Below are 5,635 nucleotides of genomic sequence, written 5' to 3'. Positions count from 1 at the left end.
CTAACGAGATTGTTTTATCCGGGTCACAACCACAAGATGTGGATGCTATCCAACCCGAGAAAGAGTCGGACTATGTGCCACACAATGTTTCTGGTCCTGATACTGGGCAGAGTAGTCAGTCAATAATATTAGCTGGTTCAGGTTTTGCTGATGGGGATGAGGAAGGGGATGAAATGTAGAGGGTGATGGAGGAAGAGTACAAGGATGGATTGGTGGAGGAACTGGATTCTGAAAATTCTGAGGATGAAGTTGAGGTACCGATTCCTTCTGCATGGGAGCAGGACATATCCACCGGCCTTACGGTCAACGATAACCATGAGCCATGGTAGTATAATCTGAACCAAGTACAAATAGGGTCTATGTTTGATACAAAGAAAAAATTGAAGTATGCGGTGATAAAGTGGGCTATGTCTACACACAGGGTTTTCTGGACACACATATCAAGTCCAACAAACTATACTGTGACATGTGTTGAAACAGGTTGTCCTGGGAAGGTGCACGGGCATGTGCCGAAGTATGACATCCACTGGGTTGTCACCATTGTTGTCCCACATAATTGTGTGAGGAAGAACCTACTGGTGAAGCATCCGAACCTGACTTCAAGTCTCATTGCGTGACTCATGTATACAAAGATAATAGAGAAGAAAGATATGGAAGCAAAACACATCCAGACAGTAGTGAAGGTCAGATGGAATTATGTCATTCCTTATGGGAAGGCTCGGAGGGCTAAGCAAAAGGCTATGGAGGAAAGGTTTGTGACGTTCTTCGACTCATATGATAATGTTGTCCGTCTCCTTGGCATACTGAAGGAGAGGAATCCCGGCACTTATGTGAACGTACAACACATGAGGTTGCTGAGTATACCAGATTTCAAGGTGTTGAAACGCGTGTTCTTCTCTTTCGCTATGTGCATCGAAGCTTTCCGGCATTGTCCTCCTGTTATGTTTGTGGATGGTACATTCCTGACCGGTCAGTATAGAGGGCAAATCCTTACTACTATTGGTGTGGACGGGAACAATCAAATCATCCCACTTGCCATGGCATTTGTGGAGGGTGAGAACTTTCCCAACTGGGTATGGTTCCTCCGGCAAGTGAAAATTGCCATTGTAAAGGACCGACCAAATGTGTGTGTCATTCATGACAGACATGCTGGTATATTGAAGGTCATGAAGACACTACGTAATCCAGCAGTTAACGAACCAACACCTTGGAGGGACTTGCAGAGCTGGTGGTGCATGCGCCATCTTGGGGCTAATTTTTTCTCACAGTTCAAGAACAAGCGGTTGATGAACTTGTTCAAAAAATTATGCAAGCAGAGCCAGCAGCGCAAATACGGATTTATTTGGTCAAAACTAGATGAGTTTACTAAGAAGCAGGTCCGTGCGAGGAAGAAAATGGAAGAAGATCAGGTTAAATTCGCAGCACTCATCGCGGAGCTAGAGGAGCCAGTAGGTCTTTGTGACTTGCCAGCAATTGACCCTCCTAATACTACGAGAAAGAAGGGAAGGGCAATTAAGAATTTTTCTGAGTGGATAGAGAAAGAGCCTCCAGTGAATTGGTCTTTGCTGCATGACCCACATGGAGCTAGGTATGGCCACATGACAACCAATCTTGCAGAGGTGTATAACTTCGTGCTGAGAGGGAATAGAGCATTGCCACTCACAGCTATTGTGGAGGCTGTATTCCATGGCACTTTGAGATATTTCAGAGAAAGGCACAAGTTAGCAAAGAAGCATATTGAAGATAATCAGAACACACCCTATTGTAGCCATGTCATGGTATACATGGCAAAGAAGATAGAGAAAGCAAAGAAGCACACTGTCAGACTCATAGGGAATCAAGAAGGAGGTATGAGGTTCAGCTTCCTACCGATGGTTTTTGTTCTGGACATGAGTTGAAGACACACGAGGTAACAATTGGAACGGAATTTTATCCAACGTGTGAGTGTACATGCAACAAACCGAAGTTATTGCACCTTCCTTGCTCTCATGTGTTGGCTTCCTATGGCCAGATTCAGTTCGATGCTATCTCCTTCATGTCCCAATACTATTTAAAAGAGGCAGTGCTCAACACCTGGACAAGCGAGATGACAGGGTTTAGAGTCGTCGGCAATATCAACAAGGTAAACGACGGTGAGAGAGTATACATCCCGCATCCAGATCTTCGGCGAACAAGTAGGGGAAGACGAAAGGCCCATTGCATCAGAACGATATGGACCAGTCTGAAGCTGGTGGAGCAACGAGACAATGTTTGTTATGCACGGCTTATGGGCATAGGATGAAATATTGTCCTGACCTGAACAAAGATGGTGCTTCCACATCAACGAGTGCTTCCACATCGACGACTGCGACAACAGGAGCAAGAGGCGGACGTGGTCATGGCAGTCGAGGCCGAAGGGGCGGACGAGGAAGAAATAACTCACAAGCTATATAATGTGGCGTAGTGGGTCTTAATTTGTATGCCAGGACTATGTTTTAATTCGTAATATGCCAGGACTATGTTTTAATATGTAATATGTCAGGACTATGTTTTAATATGTAATATGTCAGGACTATGTTTTGATATGTAATATTCCAGGACTATGTTTTGATATGTAATGTCGTACTATGTTTTATTTGCACCTGAGATTTGTTGTTTGAATTGCAGATATGTCTTCGTATCCGTTGCTTAATGGTAACATCGATAGAAAGCACCGGGGCGCCCTTATGGAAGCGGGCAACAAGTTAGACGTGTTGGTCACTCGTACCCCAAAGACTAACTGGATGATACACGATTCATGGGTTGATAGGTATGTGTGCATTTAATGGAGTCCATATAATGACTTACTATGTTTGACATACTTTTCATAGCCGCTAACAATCTCTTTATTTTGTAGGTTAAGTTGGGTTGTACTTCTACCCTTGGCAAGGCTGGTTGAGGGTACATTGGATGAGTGGATTGATGGTCCGGACTTAGATGAGGCAGGTGAACCATTGCAGTTACACAAGAGGCAAGTGAAACGTTTCTCTGACGAGAAGTCGCTCCTTACCTGCTTAGTAGATAGATGGAGACCAGAGACACATAAGTTTCACTTTCCCTGGGGAGAGATGGTGCCTACTCTATAGGATGTGTCTTACTTGTTGGGATTACCTATGGCCGGTGCTGCCATAGGTCCCTTAGAGGCAGAATCTGGTTGGCAAACAACGATGCAGGCCCGTTTTTTGGCCGCGGTCCCGACTGCTAGGGACATACACAACGATCCTGACGGACCTCTCTTTAGATGGTTGAGCCAGTTTCAGGTAACCATCACGGCCACTTAAACAAATGTTGTTTTTTTAGTTGTCCGGTGTTCATAAAATCATTACGTTTCTATGTAGATTATCTCGTTAGGATATCCCGATGTTCAGTTGTCGGAGGCATAGATTGACCGGTCCCTAGAGGCATATATTCTTTGGCTGTTCGGCAAGATGATGTTTATGGAGAACCACGTGACCACTGTCGATGCACGACTCATCGGTATTGCATGAGAGATAGCTGACGCACGTTGCCCTACGGATATTCTATAGAGGAGTTTTGGTTCTGCTATGTTAGTGGCTACGTACAGAGGCCTGTGCAAAGCTTGCTTGTTGAAGTCTAGAAAATCTAGTCTTGTTGGATGTCCATTATTGTTGCAGCTCTGGTCATACGAGAGATTCCCTATTGGATGACCCTATGTCTACATTGATAAACCTTTTGGTTTGGAGGACTTAGCTGGGGCTTATGTGCCTGCTATCGGCGACTTGCCTACTATGGGATCTGTTTGGGCACGGCGAGAGGTACTTTTATATTAAATAACAATTAATTCAATTACTTCTTTCCATTCAATAGTATTAATAATGGTTATTTGTTGTCATGCACAGAGACAATTTGCGCATAGCCAGGTTAGGGGATGCTACCCGTCCTTCACAACGCAGTTTGATAGTTTGCACGAGGATCAGTTTATCTGGGAGCCATACTCACCTCAGGCTATATCATCGAGGTACCCAGTTGAGATTTCTGGATTGTGCACTAGAGATCGGCACTTTTGGATGACCAAGGCCAAGTTGGTGTTCGACCTGACGGTTGAGGAGATGGCTCTTCATAGGGTGATGAGACAGTTTGGTCTATATCAAGAGCCTCAGATTCCAGATATTCCACACTTGCCAGAACACGTGCACAAGTAAGTACTAATACTATTTTAGTTGTCAGCTCTGCATTCATAATATACCTAATCATGTATCGCGCATGTCAATCTCAGGGACAGTCGCCTAGGAGGAAACAAGTCCATGGCTTATTGGCTTAAGAGCATTACCCCTTACGTTGACGAATCGACTACTGCTGCAACAAATATCTGGGGTGAGGTTCGTCCCTTTAACTGGGAAATGTTCAGGTTGTATCTGCAGCGTTACCGTCATACAACGAGGATCTACTTGGTTCCATCAGCTGCTCCTGATCAGATCGAAGCCCCTCTCACCAGCGATATGTACCCAACTACCTCTGTTATGGGAAGCAGACACCACGCGGTACGTGCCTAGATTCTCTATGTTAAGTCTTTTGTTAACCTGGACATATTCGCTTGGTTATCTATTCGTGGTGTATATCATACAACGAGGATATAATTGATTAACTCTTTGTGTACAGGGTGACTTGACAATTGTCACGCCCGATATGCGATACTATCCTAAAGAGACTCGAAGGTCCCACCAAGGATAGAACCGCATATTGATACACTTTTGCAAGGTGGATATCATTACATCAACATTACAAAATAGATGGGGATACATACAAGAGGCATACAATGCCACACGAATACAATATCATCATACATAAGAGCACCATCCGACTACGGATGGAACACAAACAGAAACTCAAACGACATCCACCCTGCTAGCCCAGGCTGCCGACCTGGAACCTAACCCCTGATCAAAGAAGAAGCAGAAGAAGAACTCGAAAACAAGCAAACATCGCTCTCGTGTCATGATCATCGCATAACATGCACCTGCAACTATTGTTGTAGTAATCTGTGAGCCACGAGGACTCAACAATCCCATTACCATGGGTATCAAGACTAGCAAAGCTTAAAGGGAAAGGAAGGGGTAAAGTGGTGAGGTTGCAACAGCGGCTAAGCAAGTATGGTGGCTAACATACGCAAATAAGAGCGAGAAGAGAAGCAAAGGAACGGTCGTGAAGCTAGCAACGATCAAGAGGTGATCCTGAACTCCTACTTACATCAAACATAACCCAAAGCCGTGTTCACTTCCTGGACTCCACCAAAAAGAGACCATCACGGCTACACACACGGTTGATGCGTTTTAATTCAGATCTGGTGTCAAGTTATCTACAACCGGACATTAACAAATTCCCATCTGCCACATAACCGCGGGCATGGCTCTCAAAAGTTTATACCCTGCAGGGGTGTCCCAACTTAGCCCATGATAAGCTCTCGCGATCAACGAAGGATATTCCTTCTCCCAGGAAGACCCGATCAGTCTCGGAATCCCGGTTTACAAGACATTTCGACAATCGTAAAACAAGTCCAGCAAAGCCGCCCGATGTGCCGACAAATCCCGATAGGAGCTGCACATATCTCGTTCTCAGGGCACACCGGATAAGTGAAGCGTACAGGTACCAACGTAAC

The sequence above is a fragment of the Triticum dicoccoides genome, chromosome 6B, assembly GCF_002162155.2.
Source record: "Triticum dicoccoides isolate Atlit2015 ecotype Zavitan chromosome 6B, WEW_v2.0, whole genome shotgun sequence".
Taxonomy (NCBI): Eukaryota; Viridiplantae; Streptophyta; class Magnoliopsida; order Poales; family Poaceae; genus Triticum; species Triticum dicoccoides.
Note: the sequence above shows the minus strand (reverse complement) of the source record.